Source organism: Marmota flaviventris, chromosome 1 (assembly GCF_047511675.1).
Source record: "Marmota flaviventris isolate mMarFla1 chromosome 1, mMarFla1.hap1, whole genome shotgun sequence".
Classification (NCBI taxonomy): domain Eukaryota; kingdom Metazoa; phylum Chordata; class Mammalia; order Rodentia; family Sciuridae; genus Marmota; species Marmota flaviventris.
The window spans coordinates 204,686,079-204,704,563 of NC_092498.1; the positions used below are offsets into that span (position 1 = coordinate 204,686,079).

An 18,485-nucleotide genomic window follows, 5' to 3' on the forward strand; every position below is an offset into this window, starting at 1 on the left:
TGTAAGGCCCTGGGTTCAATCCCCAGCACTAAATAAATAAGTTAATTACAAATTTATTTATTTATTTATTTAATAAAAATGAATATTTATTATTTATTATAAAATAAATATTTATTTATTTATTTATATTTATAAGGGACATATGAGCACTCAAATAAGAGTTTTACTTATGACAGCTTCTGTCATAAGTAAAGCTCTTATTTGAGTGCTCATATGTCCCTTATAAGCCAGTTTAGAAGAAAAAACTCTATTCAAACAACCATACCATTATAAACAAAGGTGTCAGAGATGATAAAGCAAAACTTGATACTAGAAATTAAAAATAACACCATCCATTCATTTGGGTGAAACCATTCCATACAGTAGTTTTATCCCATTTCCAAAAGAGGTCAGCTTATTTCTTATCATCAAGATCCCATAGGGATTGAATGCCCCCAGTGCTGTCTCCAACAGGAAGGAAACCCTGACTTCCTAGCTATTTCAGTTATATAAATCAACAGTTTATCAGCCAGAGTTAGAAGCTGACCAGTGTTTGGACCCACATGCCTTTTAAAGCTGCCCACCAATGGATAACCATAATACATTACATTAAATAAATGTACCTAGATCAATATTATTTCTAACTATCCAAGGTCTTTTATTGCTGTAAGGATCCTTCAATTAAAAAGAAAAAAAAATTTTTTAACTTCCTGTTAGATAGAGACACAGTGGTGGCGCCACCATCTACCAGAGTGAAGTCTGTGGTACACAAGAGACAGCATTATTTCAAAGAGGAGAGAGATCACTTTAAAGTTGTTTACCTTATTTTTTAAATTTTTAAAATAATAAACTTTGCTTCTTTCTCATATAGTGGAATATGTATCCTTAAAAGAATTGAAATCAAGGCCCTGGGGTTTGATCCCCAGTTCAAAAAGGAAAAAAAAAGAATTCACACATATTTAAGTTTAGTAAATTTTCCTTTGCTTCAATAACAAAGTCATTTTGTATGTTGGGAGGGGGTTAATAATTCCAGGAACAAAACCATTTTTTTTTTCAAACTTAGGAGCAGCCCACTAGGGGCCTAGTTCAGATTTTCACCCGTTATTTCCCCCCAGGTTTTATCCATCAGGGGCAGAGTCAGAGTTCCATCTGTCCCCATACTAAGAAGTGAAGAAAGCTAGGCCCAATTCACCTGTCATGATTCTAGGGCTTTCACTAATTGCTAAGCAAAAGCCCTCTTAAAAATAAATAGACAGACAGATAGATAGATAGATAGATAGATAGAGTGTACTGATCACCTTGTTCCCAATCCACTGCCATTCCCCTCCAACCCCAGTATTGCCTTCACTCCCCAAACCCAAAAGAGCTGTTATTATCACTACAGCTCTAATAGACCCTAGTTCCAGGAGTGAGGGAATGAATTCTGATCTTCTTGAGGGCACTAAGCCATACACTGGCCCTCTCCAAGTACTATTATTGTGTGGCGTCAAATGCCTTTGTACACCGCTTTCCCAGTCTTTTGTTCCCAAATCTGATCTGTTACCATGAAAGAACAGTTCATCTTTCAAAGTGTAAGAACAGATCACTCACCAGGTAACTCCTGCATATCTCTCAATCAAGCAGTCTCAAAATATGGATAAGATTCTTTAAGTTTATGTTCACCTATTTTTTTCTTCCCACAATTCTTCAGTTCTTATAATCTTCTATTTTGCCTATGGTCTAATTAGAGTAATACTTCTCCCTACTTGCCCTTAACTCTCAAATTACACCCATTTGACAGAGGGAGATGCCAAAGACAAGGCAAATACAAATAGTCCACATAGCAAAATTTTTTTTTTTTTTTTTTTTTAATACTTATTTATTTATTTTTAGTTTTCGGCGGACACAACATCTTTGTATGTGGTGCTGAGGATCGAACCCGGGCCGCACGCATGCCAGGCGAGCGCGCTACCGCTTGAGCCACATCCCCAGCCCCCCACATAGCAAAATTTATCTCACATCTGGTGAGATGAACACAGAAAAACTTTTACAAAGAGACTCATGGGACAGTGGGTTTTCCAACAGATTAATCAAGCTTTTTTCTCTTCAGGGACATTTAGCTTTGGCAGAATGTCAATCACTTCCTGGTCTGGGAGTCCAGACCAGGACCCTAATATCATGTGCAACATAACCAATGCTTATTGCATGTCAATCATATATGGGGAGCTGTGCTAGGTGCTTCCAGTTCATTATTTCGGATTCACTCATTCATCTAAGAAGCATCTCACAGCAATAGGTGCCCTCACACAACTCATAGCATGTTTTCCCTCAAATATTTACAAACTTGTCCAAAGTTTGCCATAACTTGTCCAAAGCCACACAACCAGGAAGGGCACAACCAGAACCTAATCTTTCCCTTCACAATAGGGAGAGAGAAGTGGGTGCTACAAACAGAAACAGGAGAACCCTAAAGTTGGGGACTCCAAGGATAAATGAGGGAAGACTTTCTCCCTCAGATAATGAGGAGGGAAGTCTCAAGAAAGAAGGACTACCTTGCTATGGTTTGGATATGGTTTGAGCATCCCCCCAAGGCTTGCCATGTTTAAATTTAAGCTCCATTGTGATGTACTAAGAGGATGGGAATTTAATCCAACTATGATGTTTAGAAGTAGGACCTTTGAAAAATGATTAGAGTTAGAGTGGAATCCCCATGATTAACTCCTGGGGACTTAAAAGAGAGAGAGAGAGAGAGAGAGAGAGAGAGAGAGAGAGAGAGAGAGAGAGAAGCCACAAACACATATGCATGGAATGATCCCGTTTCTTGACACATGATGCTCTGTACCATCTTGGGACTCTACCAGAAGAAAACTATCACAGGATATGAGCCTTTGCACCTCCAAAATGAGCCAAAATAAACCTCTTTTCTTTACAATGTAGCCTACCTCAGGTATTTCATTACAGTAACAAAAAAAAAAAAAACAAACAAACAGACTAAGGCAGTCCTTCTGACTTCAAAGACACCAGGTTCCCTTTTTATCACTCTATCCCACAGTCCTGTTTGTTTTGTTTTTGTTTTCAGTTGTCAATGGACCTTTGTTTTATTTATTTATATGCGCTGCTGAGAATCAAACCCAGTGCCTCAAACATGCTAGACAAGCACTCTACCACTGAGCCACAAACCCAGCCCCTCCTATGGTTTTCATTTCACATCTCTGCACTCATCTCAGGACAGTCTAAGCCCCAAGGTCCCCACCATCTTTCCTCTTCACCTCAGGGCAGTGCCTACAGCTGACCAGGAAGAGGCAGTAGAAGAGTAAAAGGTCTGTAGCAGCATCCTGCCTGGACTTGACTATCCCAGGAGCAAAGGGCCCAGGAAACTCTCCAACCGCCTCTCCACAGAAGAAAATAGCTCGAGTTGAAACTTGTGTCCACATGGTCCACCGACAGATTTAGAACTCAAATTATAGCCTCGGTAGGAGTCTTCACAAAGGACTCAAATTAAGTAAGACCCAGATGGAAAAGAACAGGAGAGAGACCGCCTTAAGTTAAACTGTAAAGTGAACTGCAGTTCTAGCAAAGTCAGAAGGAAGAACCTGTTGACATGCTAAACCAAACTGGAGTTCAGCCTATATTTCAGAACTCCACTTCAGTCAAGCTCTCCCCATGTTTTTAGTTTGAGACTTGTATGTGGACACGAAGTAGTTACAAGTTACTCAGGTTTCAAACTGAGTTCATTCCTGTCCTTTGGACAATCTCTCAATGCCAGCATTCATCTACTTGGGCTCCTGAGAACTCTGCATTTGGCAAAGCAGATAAAATTAGCTACTGGAGTGAACCTGGAATCCAGGGTGGGCCATTAAAAAAATACATAGACATTTGCAATAGCCACGTAAAAACTTCCTTTGGGCCAGGCTGAAGTTACCTAAAACTTAGGGCAATGTAGTCAAATTCTGTCCCCTGCCTCTCTTTCACTCTTTCTGGATCTAATGTGACCCATTTCCTGCCTCTTGCCCTGCCTTTCAAACCAGGGGCACAACAGATCTTTTATTGATCAAGGGGTGAATCAGAAGGCTCAGGGAGAGAAAATGCAGCAGAAAGACCCAAAGGAGAATTTTCTTCTCCTTTTTTTGTAGGGGGCGGGAGGGTGGGGGAAGGTGAGTTACACTATGCAAAGGGAGTACTGAGGGACAGGACAGGAAGTAGGTTGGTTCCACAGCTTGACAATGTGATAATGGAGAGACAATGTCTCCACTCTGTCCCTTTGGCCTCCAGACTGGCCTTACACTGGCCTGTGGTAGCCCCAGGGCTGGAAAATGAAGTAACCAAGGTGGTCATCTAGCAACAATCCCCAACTCCCAAGTCCTGCAAGTCTTAAGAAGGACAAGAGAAAACAAAGGGGTGTTTTTTATTTTTTGCCTCTAAGTCTTCCAACTTCCCCTCCAGTCACACAATCCTCCAGGCCAATGAAAGGTGAGATAAAAGTCCAGAGAAAACCCCCTGCCTAGAAGAAAGAATGAAAAGGAGGTGGAGGGACATTTCTGGTCTCTCCCTCCACAATAAAGAAATGGTGCCACAAATAGAAACAGGGGAACCTCGAAGTTGGGGACTCCAAGGATAAATGAAGGGAGAGTTTCTCCTTAGAGAATCAGGAAATAAGGCTCAAGAAAGGGGGGGGATACCTTTAGGCAAGTGAGAATGGAACCCTTCAAATGCAAGGGAACCTCTCAGAGAAATGAAATGATCCACAGTGTCTCCCCGCAAGAATAAAGTATCTTGGAGGGGCTGGGGTTGTGGCTCAGTGGTAGAGCACTCACCTAGCGCATATGAGGCACTGGGTTCCATCCTCAGTACCACATAAAAATAAAATAAATATACTGTGTCCACCTACAACTAAAAAGTGAATTAAAAAAAAAAAAAAAGAATAGAGTATCTTGGAAAAGTGGAGGCATATTTCAGAGATAGGCAGGACCCATAGGAGTGGGACATCTCATATGAGGGGAAGAATCTTTAGAATCCCTCAGAAAATTGCAGCATGCACAGATTAGTAGACGGCTCAAAAGAAAGAGAAATACTTTGAAAGTTGGGGGTATACCTCAGAGAAATAAGGATCCAGTCAGAAGTATGGACATCTCATAGTACCCCACACACACCAGGAAGTGAAGGAACTCATCAAAAAACATAAGGGTTTCATCAAATTGGTGATAACTCCTTTCTGGGGAACACCTCCAGAAAGGACTCTGCAGAAAGCAGGAACAGTCCAGATTAGCTGAGGAAACTTGGGAGGAGAAAGTTGCTCAAAGAAGTGGGGCCAGAAAAGCAGGGAAAGTATCTCAGAAAGGTAGGGGACGAAGGGGACTCATCAAAAAAGTGGAACAATAGCTCAGAGAAGCAGGGACCCCCTCAGAGAATGTGGGGGGTTCCCTATAGTGGCAGGGTGATGTCCTTAGAGAGGTGGACATCCCCAAAGAAGGAGGGTCCCCTCAGAGAGAAGGAACGTCTCCTTAGAGAAGGAGGCCCCCATCATGGAAGCAGGGGATACCTAGGGACCCCTTTACTTTCTGAGGCCCCTCAGACAATGTCTTCCCATAATAGCAAGGGTCTCCTTAAAGAAGTGGGGAGAGGGTCTCAGAGAGGCCAGAGACCCTCAGAAAAGGGGGTGGAGGCCCTTCAGAGAACCAAGCAGTCCCTCAAAAAGGTGGAGTGTCCCTCAGATGGGGCTCCCCTCAGAGGCATGGAGAAGGGGGTCCTCAAACAGACCTGGGTCCTGAGGGAAGGTGGACCCTCAGAAAAGTGGACGGGACTTTAGAAAAGGTGCTGTTTCCCTCAGAGGCATGGGTCCTAAAGAAAGGTAGGGGTTCCCTAGAGACGCAGGAGTCCCCAGGAGAATGGGACACACCTCAGAAAGGCGGGGGACCCTCAGAGAACCGGGTCCACTCGGCGAACGTGGTGCCGGGGAGAAGCGGAAGCCCCAGAGGAACGCCGGGCACCGGAAGCCACGGACCCCCACCAGCGGCGCCAGCCCCGCACTCACCGAAGTTGCTCGACGTCCCTGTCGAGGGCGGCTGGAGCCCGGGACGGCCACGGGCAGCGCGGTCGGGTCGGGTCCAGTCACGTCCCACGGCTGCGGCTCCCTCAGGTGGCGCCTACGGCGGCGACGGCAACGACAGGACGACCGACGACCGACCGACCGACTGCGCGGGCGGCGCGGGGCGCGTTTGGGCAGCGGGGTGCGCGTGCGCGCGCCGGGGCGCTGACCCCGGGCGGGAGGAGCTGCCGCGCCGCGCTCGGAGCCGCCGCTCGGTCTCGCCGCTCGGTCTCACACTGAAATTGCCCGCTTCACAGCCCGGCTTCCCCGGTTGCTAGGCAGATTTCGCTTGTCACACTTCCGGGTTGAGGCGCGTCTAGCCGAGTGGCGGCGCCGCAGGCCAATGAGGTCTGGCCGGAGCTCCTAGGATCCGCACCCCACGGAGGGTGTGGCCAGTCTCACGACGGACAGCACGCTGTGACCAATGAGCGCGTGGGCCGGCTGGCCCTCGGGATCGCGCCGGTGGCTGGGGCGGGCCGTAGTGGGTGGGACATAATGACTGACAGAAAAACTGCCAATGGGAGAGTGGAGCGGGCTACCGGGCCACTCAGGGTCCTTCGAAGGCAGGACTTCAACTTCGGGGCGGGAATGCCATGAGGGGTGGGGCCTGGGGGACGCGTCAATTCGTGGCCGGCTCGCTTGGACCCCGGAGGGTGGTTTGCCTGGGCCGCCCGGCGGCCGGCAACTGGCTGGGCAGGGGGTTCCCCGCAGTGCTCAGCAGGGGCGCCCCACCCACAATGCACCGGAGGCGGCCAGGGCCGGGCGGGCGTGGGGCGGTTGCGCCGGGCAGCGGGCGGGGCCGCGGGAGGCGCCTCTGAGGAGTCTCTGGGCGAGTCGTGGCTGGGCCTTGTCCCTGCGGGGCTTCTTTGCCCCTGCGCTCTTTTCTCTCTGGAGTTGTGGCTTCGACCTTGTTCTGAGGAGAATGTTGGAGATTCTTGCCTTTGGCCTCGTTCTGAGGAGAATCGCGGGATTCTTTCCCTGGCCGCCGTTCCGAGGAGAATCATCAGAAATCTCTCCCCTGGCCCTTTTCTAAAAGAGTTGTGGGGATTCTTGCTCTGCTCGCTTTTCTGTAGAGAGTTTCCAGGCTAAGGATGACTTTGTAGATTTAGGACTCCCGACTCTCATTTCTGAAACCTGGGGGCTCAGGATTCCCGCCCTCTTAATTAAAGGAATTTGAGGCCCACTGCCTTTCCCGACGACGTCTGGGGAGCCACCTCTGCCTCTTTGAGCACTGTTGGAGGCCACTGCTCTGTCCCACCGCTGAAGAAAAGTGGGTGATGCTGCGGGCCCACTCCAGCCATCATCTCTGAAGATAAAGTGTTTGCCACCCACCCCCCAGAGGAAAAAATTTAAGCTTCAAGCACCCTTGCCTTTCCCCAGAAAAGGACTGTAGGAAATTGGTGCTCCCTCCCAGTCTTTATTAAAGAAATGCCAGGGAGCTGTACTCCTTGCACTTTTTTTGAGTGTTGTGGGAAGGGAGCTCTTTTTCCTGAGAACTGCCACCGTCTGATTCCTCTCCCCTAGAATATTATGGGGAGTTATTCCTCCTTTTTGGAAAAGCTGCCCAAATAGCCCTTCCCCCTGTTTTGTTTTGTTTTGTTTGAGAGGGTTGTTTTTTAAGGGAGATGGTACCCAGGGCCTCAGGCATGCTAGGCAAGCACTCTTCCCCTGGTCTCAAAGTTGCACAGGCTAGCCTTGAACTTGTGATCCTCCTGTCTGAGCTTTCCCAGTAACTGGGATTACAGGCCTGAGTCACTAGTCAGGCTTTTTTCTTTTTCTTTTTCTTTTTTTTTTTTTTTTTTTCTTTTTTGCTTTCTTTTTTTTTTCTCCTTGTGCAGTCCTCCAACTCTTTCCCAAGAGACAAATATGTGGCCCTTCCTGAATGTGACCCATGTTGGTCCCTTCAGTTTCCTTCTGCTGGGAAGGGCCCTTGCAAGCATTCCTGCTTCCTACCCATCCCCATGTAAAATTAATCTGTCACCCCAAACTGCAAATAGCATTTGTGCTGTAGCATATACTGTGGTCTATGAAGGGTCAGAAGCCTTCACCCATCTTCCTCCAGTTTTACAATTCTTACCTCACTTCCCCCCAAAGGACTCATCTTTGCCCTATTTTTAAAAATATTTTTTAGTTGTCAATGGACCTTTATTATTTTCTTTATTTATTTATATGTGGTGCTGAGAATTGAACCCAGTGCCTCACACATGCTAGGCAAGCACTCTACCACTGAGCCACAGAGTCCCTCACCTTTGCCCTCTTTAGGCAACCAAATGATTCAAATGTGCATTGAATCAAAGTAATGAAGGAAGCAGCACTGAGACAGACCCCAACACTGTGAGGATGCAGTATGGTGAATTTTTATCACCCCTACTTTGTTCATAGAAGTGTGCAAGGTGCAGAGATACTTGAATTATATGATAGGACTTGTGAGCTAAGATGAATCCAATAAAGGGAAATGGGCCTGTTACAGAAGACAGAATGTTATACTAAAGATATACAAAGAAAATGCTGTAGGAATGTAGAGGAGGAAGTGATTAAATGAGATAATGGATGTGAAATTGCTTTGTAAACGATGAAACAGTGTGACCATGTTGAAAGGGTGATTGTTATTGTTACAAGTGGGCTGACATTCCTGGAAGAAAAGTAAAGAATACATTCAGAGAGTCACAATGATGGGTGGTTGGCAGGGAGTCCTGTGGGGACTGACACCCTGAGTGAGCTCAGTCCCAACTGCCAAGGCTGACAAGAGTCCTGGCTAGGGAAAGAAGCCATTGTAAACATGAAGACAACATGTTCTCAGAGCACCTTGTTGGCACCTCTACTTGTAGCACTTACCACATTCTGCAAGTATCTGAGGTAGGCAGAGTGGACGATAAACACTTGGACTTTGGTGGCTGGCAGAGCTGGGGTCGAACCCATGCCTGCCACTCCTTGAAAGGCCAGTTATTTTCCTCATCATATAAGAGAACACTAGTCTCAAAAGGTTGCTGAGGATTGTGAGCTGAAAGTGATTTGCACTGTGCATGCTACACAGTAGGGCTCAGAAACTTTTCATTTTATTCCAGGCACTAATAGGAAGCCTTCCTAGTATAGGAAACCAGCCTTGTTCATTTAAGTAATCCCTCAGTGCTTTGCACTTAACTTCTTTATAGTTGTTGAACCAAACTGGGATCAAAGAGCAGCCTGTTGTCCAGCCCCATCATTTTATACATGAGAAACCTAGAGACACAGAGGACAGTCGTGACTGATTCCTATCTTACTGCTATTTTATGGATGAATCCTAAGCTTGCATTGTCTAAATCTCAAACTTAGCCCATGTACAGAAAAGGTGTGGGGAAGGCTGGTCCTGTGTCCTTTAATCTTTATGCAGAGTAAAGCCATATTAAGAATCTAAAATTCAGGGGCTGGGGTTGTGGCTCAGTGGTAGAGCGCTCGCCTAGCACGTGCAAGGCTCTCCTTGTGCAGTCCTCCACTCTTTCCCAACAAATATGTGGCCCTTCCTGAATCTGACCCCTCTTGGTGGTCCCTTCAGTTTCCTGAAGGGAAATTTATTTTTTATAAAATAAATAAAATAAAGTTATTGTGTCCAACTACTATATATATATATTCAGTTAAACATGGTGCTGCATGCCTGTAATCCCAGCTACTACTCAGGAGGAGAAGCAAAAGGATCCCAAGTTCAAGGACAACTTAGCCTGGGAGACCCTGTCTCAAAATAAAATTTTACAAGGGCTGAGGCTGTAGCTAAGTGATGTTTGTCCAACATACACCAAGCCTTAGGTTCAATCTCCCCTCCAAAAAGAAAAAAGAACAAGGGCTGGGGTTGTGGCTCAGCAATAGAGCGCTTGCCTAGCATGTGCATACCACATAAAAATAATAAAATAAAGGTATTGTGTTCAACTACAACTAAAAAATAAATATTAAAAAAAAAAGAAGAAGAAGAAGAACGACAAGAACCTAAAATGCCCTGAGCCTTGAGATGGGGATGTAGCTCAATGGTACAACGCTTGCCTAGCATGCTCATGATCCTGGGTTTCATTCCTGGCACTGCCCAGAATAAGAAACAAAAAAATAAAGAAAAAAGTTAAAAGTTCCCTGAGCTGCTTCTTTCTCTCAGAACAACTTTAGAAAGTGTTTCTTTGAATGGAGATTCTGGGTACAGTTTTAATATTTAATGGAGTCCCCAGACTCCAGAACAAAGGGCAAGTGGGGACTCTGGTAGGGTCAAGTCCATCCACAATAACTTTGTCAGTGGGAGCTTGCAAATACAGTGAGGTTATTTCAGGGATACACCCCATGCAGTTTGCTCACTGACCCCTGGAAATGTCAGGACCTGTTATTAAATCTCACCTTTTTATCTTAAGAATGCACAGAGTTTCTTTGGTTTTCTGGAAAAAGACATTCCCCAAAGTAGAGATAGTAGTTAGATGTAGGGATATCCATATAGCCTGAAATTGTAAGCACAAGCAATCTTGGCTAGTGTGTTACTTAGTGGTAAAGTGCATGCTTAACACCTGTGAGGCCCTAAGTTCAATTTCCAGCTCAAACACACACAAAAAACCCATTTGGCTGGAAAATCATCAACCCAAAGCTAAAGGAATTTTGTCAGAGAGAATGAAATGCCACAGAAAAACGGATAACAGAGCTGGGGTTGTAGCTTAGTGGTGGAGTGCTTGCCTAGCATGCGTGAGGCACTGGGTTCGAGTCTCAACACCACATATAAATAAAAATAAAGTTCTATCAACAACAAAAAAGAATATTTTTTAAAAATGGATGACATAGCCACTGCTTCTGACCTAAGGGGTGGGGGGGTGGGGGGGGGAGAGGCACAAGACTATACCAAGGACGTGCTTTCCTTTCCATGGTGGTAGCAGCGATTGCATCTTTGCACCAAGGCGTGTCCCTTCCTGGGTCTGGGAAATCATGTGGGCAAACTGGCTAAGTGACATTCACATCCAAATAGGGAAATGGGAACTGAGCCAGGCCACTCCACAGGCAGTAAGGGAGGTGGCGCCTCAGTGGTTAAAAAAAAAAAAAAAAATGAAGGCCCGGTGGGTGCCAGCTTGCAAGACTTCTTATTGATCTCCTTCAAGACATCCTTGGACCAAGGAAGTAGTACCCATTGGCAATGAAGAATGACAACTGCTTAAGACCAATGGGAAGGGTACTAAGAAAGAATTTAAAGTTCTCCAGTGTCCCTCATCAACAGGAACAGTCCACAGACACAGCAAAGTGCCCCTCTATCATGCTTCCTAAGATTCTTGGACAGCATAATCCATTTGAATTTGCCAAACATTTTGAGGTTCACATATGTAAGTTCCTAATGTATGAAAATCTTTATTTTTTGGTAGGTCTGTTGGAACTGGGATAGAATAGTGAGAAGTCACCTTCTATTCTCCCCAGAGAAACAGACACAACCAAACCAATGTATTGACCGAAGTAATCCTGCTGCTTCCCCAGGGAAAGTCAGGTGGCACCTACATTACCCAGGGGTGGAGAACTGAGTGTAATTTTATTGATGTTGGTTGGCTAGAAAATCTGGAATTGAGTCCAGATGGAGTTCAGGAGATCTTTCAGTCAAGATTTTTGGATCTGTAGGTTGAAAACCTAGAAGCAAATCTTACCTGGTTCTGATTGACATAATTAAGTGGGATTAGTGATAAGCCTTAATCACTAATTAAAAGCATTATCAAGTACAGTGGCACATGCCTATAATCCCAGCAGCTAGAGAGGCTGAGGCAGGAGGATCACAAATTTAAAGCCAGCCTTAGCAATTTACCAAGGTCCTAAGCAACTAAGTGAGACCCTGTCTCAAAATTTAAAGTTAAAAAAACAACAGGCTGGGATGGGGATATAGCTCAGTTGGTAGAGTGCTTGCCTCACATGTAAAAGGCCCTAGGTTCAATCCCCAGCACCACTACCAAAAAACAAACAAACAAAAAACAACAACAACAAAGGGCTGGGGATGTGGCTCAGGGGTTAAGCGCCCCTGTATTTAATCCCTGGTACCTGGGGGCAGGGGTGGGGGGAATTCATCTTTCCCCTTTATGTGCAGAAAGGAGGAAGTAAACCAGTGCCACCAGTGTTAGAGCCAGGCTCAGTAGTGCAGGCCTGTAATCCTAGTGGCTGGGGAGATTGAGGCAAGAGGATTGCAGGTTGGAAGCCAGCCTCAGCAACTTTGTGAGACTCTGTCTCAAAATAAAAATTGAAAAGCCTGGGGATGTAGCTCAGTGGTAAAGCACCCCTAGGATCAATCCCCAGTGCCAAAGGAAAAAATTAAAAATTAGAAAACAACAACAACAACAAAAAAGTATTTTTTCCCCCTGGTGTTGGGAATCTAACTAGGGCCCTGTGCTTTCTAAGCCCATGCTCTACCACTGAGTTATGCTCCAACCCATCCCTATGCAAGCTCCCTTGGCCATCTGATCTGTTTACATTTTCATTTCTTTTTTTTTTTTTTTTGGTCCTGGATATTAAACCCAGGGCCTTATACATACTAAGCACACACTCTATATTTCTCTGTTTTCTTTTTTTTAATATTTATTTTTTAGTTTTCAGTGGACACAACATCTTTGTTTGTATGTGGTGCTGAGGATTGAACCTGGGCCGCACGCATGCCAGGCGAGCGCACTATCGCTTGAGCCACATCCCCAGCCCCTGTTTTCTTTTTTTTCTAAGTACACACATTAAAATCCCAAGGAAGGCTAAGGTTGTGGCTCAGTGGTAGAGTGCTTGCCTGGTGTATGTGAAGCCCTGGGTTTGATTCTCAACATTGCATATAAATAAATAATATAAAGGTCCATCAACAACTAAAATTAAAAAAAAAAAAAAGAAAGAAAGAAAGAAAAAGTCCCAAGGAACCCACCTTTATTATTTTTTTGTGTGTGTGATTATAAAATTATTTATTTATTTATTTATTTTTTAAAATTTTTTATTGTTGTTTGTTCAAAACATTACATAGTTCTTGATTGGAACCCACCTTTAGTAGGTCATGGTTCATGTTTTGTGTTTTGAAAATAGCTCCCCATGTTCCTTTGGCTAGGCCAGCTTCTGCCTCCCTTTCTCCGTTTACTTCTGTCAGCTGTTGCATGAGGTAGAGGGATGTAGTCCCATTCTAAAGAGGAGACCCTTGAGGCTCAGGGCTTTTGATTTTTGGCCAGGGTCTCAGAATAAAACCAGAACCTGGTTCTGAAATCCAGAGATCTTTGCACTTGCTTACACCTTCCCCTAGTCTTGGCTGTGTCAAATTAGATCTAGATGTAGCTAGGGATGTAGCTCAGTTGTAGAGCACTTGCCTGGCATCAGTGAGGCCCTGGATTCAATCCCTAGTACCAGGAAACAAAAAAAGAAAGAAAGAAAAAATCTCCAGGTCTGATTGAGTTTTCCACTTCCTGTGGGGGGCTGAGAATATGTTGGTGACTAATATTTTTTGTTTATAATATTCTTTTGTGTGTGTGCTTTATATTAATGCAGCACACAAAGTGGTTAGGCTTAGTTCTTCCTTCCTTCTTCCTTTCTTTTTTAAGTACTAGGGATTGAACCCAGGGGCATTTCACCACCAAGCTACACTCCCACCCTTGTTATTTTATTATTATAATTTTTTGAATGGCCTCATCAGGAAGTCCAATGCACTCTCCATTGCACCACAGAGACAATTATTTATTTATTTATTTATTTATTTATTTATTTATTTTTATTTATTTTTGATACCAGGGATTGAACTCAGGGGCACTCAACCACTGAGCCACATCCCCAGCTCTATTTTGTATTTTCTTTAGAGATAGGGTTTCACTGAGTTGCTTAGCATCTCACTTTTGCTGAGGCTGGCTTTGAACTTGCAATCCTCCTGTCTTAGACTCCTGAGCTGCTGGGATTACAGGCATGTGCCTGACTAATTTTTTTTTTTTTTTTTTTTAGACAAGATCGTGCTAAATTGCCCAGGCTGTCCTTCAACAACTTACTCTGGAGTAAGTTGCCCATCCTCCTGCCTTAGCCTTTGGAGTCCCTGGGGTTAAAGGTGTGTGTCACCATCCCCACCAGAATTACATTCTTCAATAAACACATAGTAAATATACATAAACACTTAATATATACACTGTAAATAATATTTAAACAATAAGTGCTTAGAATCTTTACATTTTCTGAATACCTGCTTATTTCCTCTAGGACCCCCATTCATAGAGGAAGTCCTATGACAGAGAATGTCAGAACCAAGAGGAAGTTAAGAAATCAGAAATTTGAGGCAGGCATGGTGGCCCATGCCTGTAATCCCATGCCTGTAATCCCAGCGGCTGGGGGGGGGAGTGGGCAGGGCTGAGACAGGAGAATCACAAGTTCAAAGCCAGTCTCAGCAATGGGGAGGTGCTAAGCAACTCAGTGAGGCCCTGGCTCTCGTTAAAATATAAAATAGGTCTGCGGATGAGGCTCAGTGGTTGAGTAGCCCTGAGTTCAATCCCCAGTACCAAAAAGAAAAGAAGGAAGGAAGGAAGGGAGGGAGGGGGAAGGGAGGGAGGGAGGAAGGAAGGAAGGAAGGAAGAAAAGAAAAAAATCAGAAATTTGGGCTAGGTTTGTGACTTAGTGGTAGAACATATGTTTAACATGAGAGAGACCCTGGTTTCCATCCCAGCAGTGCAAAAAGAAAACAACAACAACAACAACAAAAACTGAAATCCAGTGGCACAGGCACAGCTGCTCACTTGATCCTGGGATGAGGTCTGAGGAATGAGGGTCCCTTAGGGCTGGGAGTGTGTCTCAGAAGTAGGGCACTTGTCTAGCGTGTATGAAGCCCTGGGATCCATACTAGCACTACAGAAGAAAAAAAGAAATGAATCAGTCACTCTATCTTCGACACCTCACAGTACAGAGCCCAGAGAGGGTGTGGCTTGAGCAAGCTAACAGTGGAAAGCCAAGTTGGTCTCTTAGACAACATGCTTTCCTGAAGGCTACAGAGACTTGCAGCCCTTTTGAGGTTGCTAAAAAATGTCAACAGGCAGTGAAGGGATCCAGGATTTGTGCACCTGTCTCTTGAGTAGAATTTGGAAGTCTCCATGGAGCTCTGGATATTCATACGCCATGTCCTGTGAGTCACATGTGTGCCTCAGTGAGGGACATTTCCTCATCAGTGCCAGACTTCCCAGCTTCCATGTTGAGACTTCCAGGCCAGGCTCTGAGAAGCAGCCATCAGGACTCTCTGCCTTTGGCTTTGGACAAGACAGGTCCAGGCTGTCCTTCCTGCTGCATGGCCTCTGACACACCCTCTGCTAACCAGGGCTCTGGTCTTCTTTATGAGAATTTTCTCAGGGATTGTTCCTAAAAACACAGGCAAGAAAACTGGGAGAGACTTTCCTTCAAACTTACAAAAACCCATCCAGTCAGCATGGATTACCCGACTCCTATACCCTCCTAGAGGGGCTGGTTAGCACTGGGCTGGTGGCAGGGTAGCCAGCCAGGTGGTCTGTAAGGAAAGAGAGTAATTGATGGTTCTTATTTTGTTTTGGTTTTGGTTTTGGTGCAGTGCCAGGAATCAAACCCAGGGCCTGCTACCACTGAGACACACCCCCAACCCTTATTTTCTTCTTTTGGATGAGTAACTTTTCAAGAGTTCACTCATTCATTGGTGTATTAGTGGGATAAGTTATTCCACAAATATTTAACAAGCTCTAACTAGGCCAGGCACTGTGGGATAGAACAGAGGGCAAAAGGACAAAGGAAAAGATGTCTTTCTCTTACCCAGACCCTCAGGTCTTCAGTCCTCATACGCCCCAGGCAGCCACCAACACTTTACATCTCTTCATGTCCCTTTTAGGGAGGTACTATTTTATCATAAGCTCAAGGCCAACCTAGACAACTTACCAAGACCCTGTCTCAAAATAAAATTTAAAAAAATTAAAAATGGGCTGTGTGGGGCTGGGGATACAGCTCAGTTGGTAGAGTGCTTGCCTTGCATGCACAAAACCATCCAGTCAGCATGGGTTCAATCCCCAGCACCACAAAAAAAAAAAAAAGTGCTGCACACTGTGATGCATTTCTGTCATCCCAGCAACTCAGGAGGCTGAGGCAGGAGGATCTCAAGTTCAAGGTCAACCACAGCAATTTAATAAGACCCTGTCTCAAAATGAAATGGGGATGTAGCTCAGTAGTAAAGTGCCTCTGGGTTCAATCCGTACTACCAAACAAATCAAACAATGAGACAGAAAAGATGGGGGAGGTAGGGAGAGGGGAAGGGAAGATAAAATAATGAAATAATGAGTATGTGCTATCATTTGGATGTGACTAAAATGTCCCCCAAGGGTTCATGTGTTGAAACTTAGCCCCCACTGTAAGATATGAAGAGAATGGAAACTTAATCAGACTATGACTGTTTGGAGATGAGAACTTTGAGATGTGATAAGAATAACATAAGGCCATCAGGGGTGAACTCTCATGATTGAAGATTGTTAGGTGTGAGGCCCTGGGTTTAATTTCCAGCACCATTTAAAAAAAGAAAATAAAGGCATAGAAACTAGGACATACACATACTCACATACTCCTGTCTTTCTACATGTGATGCCCTGGGCCACCTCAGGACTTTGCCAGCAGGGCCATCAATAGCCAGGCAAGGTGGGAGGCTGGGGCAGAAGGATTGCAAATTCAAGGCCATTCTGGGCAATTTAGCAAAACTCTATAGAAAAGTAAAAATTTAAGTATGGGCTAGGGGTGTAACTCAGTGGTAGAGTTTTTGCCTAACATATATGTGAGCCCCTGGGTTTGATTTGAAAGAAAGTTGGAGGTGGGGAGAGGGATGGGGGGAAAGAAAAGAGAGAAAGCCATCAACAAATATAAGACTTCAACTTTGGATCTCCAGGAGGTAGGCCACAATAAATTTATTTTTCTTATAAAGTTCCCCAACTTCAGGTATTTTGTTATAGTAATGCAAAAACAGACTAATATAGTATAGGACACAATGACTAGGGAGGTGTCTGACTGGGGCAGGGGGCTGGAGCTCAGGAACAGGTATATTTGAGGAAAGATTTGAATTTTAAAGAGGAATCAGCTTGGCAATTAGCCTTTCAGTGGGAAGGGATCAGCCTGTGCCACAGTCCTCAGGCAGGATCAACTTGAGCTAGAGAGAGGCCCATACAGGTCTGGGAGTGTTTAAGTAAGAAGAAAGCACTGTGAGCTGTGATTCCCATCAATAAAATTCCTTGTTTGGTGTGTGTGTGTGTGTGTGTGTGTGTGTGTGTGTGTGTGTATCATGCTGGGAATAGAATCCAGGGCCTTGCACTTGCTAAGCTAAGCCACATTCCCAGCCTAAATTTTTTGTTTGGTCTCAGTAATTTTCCAGCTCTCTTATTTCATTCCTCCATTCCTTTATCCAAAGATGTCATTGACCCAGCTATTAGAAAGACTGAGGCAATAGATCACTTGAGCCCAGGCAACGAAGTGGGCAACTCAGTGAACATATGAGTCTCAAAAAAAACAAACTAAAAACCAAAAATAGCTACACGTAGTAGCATATGCCTGTAATCCCAGCAACTCCCAGGCTGAGGGAGGATTGCAGATTCCAGGTCAGCCTAGGCAATTTGGCAAGGCTTTGTCTCAAAATAAAAATGTAAAATAAAATAAAAAGGGCTAGGAATGTAGCTCAAAGGTAGCCTCTGGGTTCCATCCCCAGTACTATTAAAAAAAAAAAAAAGATTTCATTAAATATCTAGAGTGTGTAGGTTTAGCAAATGAAAAAATGAGATGCACAATTACATTTGGGTTTTTGTTTTGTTTGTTGGTATTGGGGATTGAACCCAGCAGCTCTATACCACTTATTTATGTTTTATTTTTTAATGAATTAATTTTAGGTGGGGGGAATGGAAATTGAACATGGTGGCACTTAACCCTGAGCAATATCATCAGACCTTTTCATTTATTATTTTGAGACAGGTCTCACTTAACTTAGGTTGTTGCTAAATTACTGAGGCTGGCCTTGAACTTGGGACCCTCCTGCTTTAGCTCTCAAGTTGTTGGGATTACAGGTGTGTACCACCATACCCAGTTTATTTTTTTTAATATTTTTTTAAGTTGTCAAAGGACCTTTATTTTACTTATTTATATGTGGTGCTGAAAATCGAACCCAGTGCCTCACACATGCTAAGCAAGTGCTCTACCTCTGAGCCACAACCCCAGCCTTTTTTTTTTTTTTCTTTACATTTTGAAACAGGGACTTACGAAGTTGCTGAAGCTGGCTTCTAACTTGTGATCCTCCTGCCTCAGTTTCCTCAGTCCCTGGGATTACAGGGGTCCATCACCAGGCAAAGAGCCCAGTTAGATTTGAATGTCAAATGAATCATGAATACTTTTAGTATAAATACATTCCAGAGTGTCACAGTATCTTCCATGTTCTGAAGTAGGTCTGGGTTTGAATAATCCTCTTAATAATGCATGGTTTGGGGCTGGGGCGGGGGCTCAGTGA

General features: G+C 44.5%; 1 protein-coding gene across 4 annotated transcripts in view; it reads right to left on the minus strand.

Moving 5' to 3' along the window:
- Positions 1–6,129, minus strand: part of Gatad2a (GATA zinc finger domain containing 2A) — a 110,855-nt gene extending 104,726 nt beyond the window's left edge. For 2 of the 4 annotated variants that reach the window (XM_027932131.2, XM_027932128.2), the window contains exon 1: positions 5,990–6,129. The gene's annotated coding sequence lies outside the window, so the exon portion shown is untranslated. The remainder of the gene's footprint in view (positions 1–5,989) is intronic. The other 2 variants (XM_071600732.1, XM_027932124.2) reach the window with 1 other exon arrangement.
- Between the last annotated feature and the right edge of the window lie 12,356 nt (positions 6,130–18,485).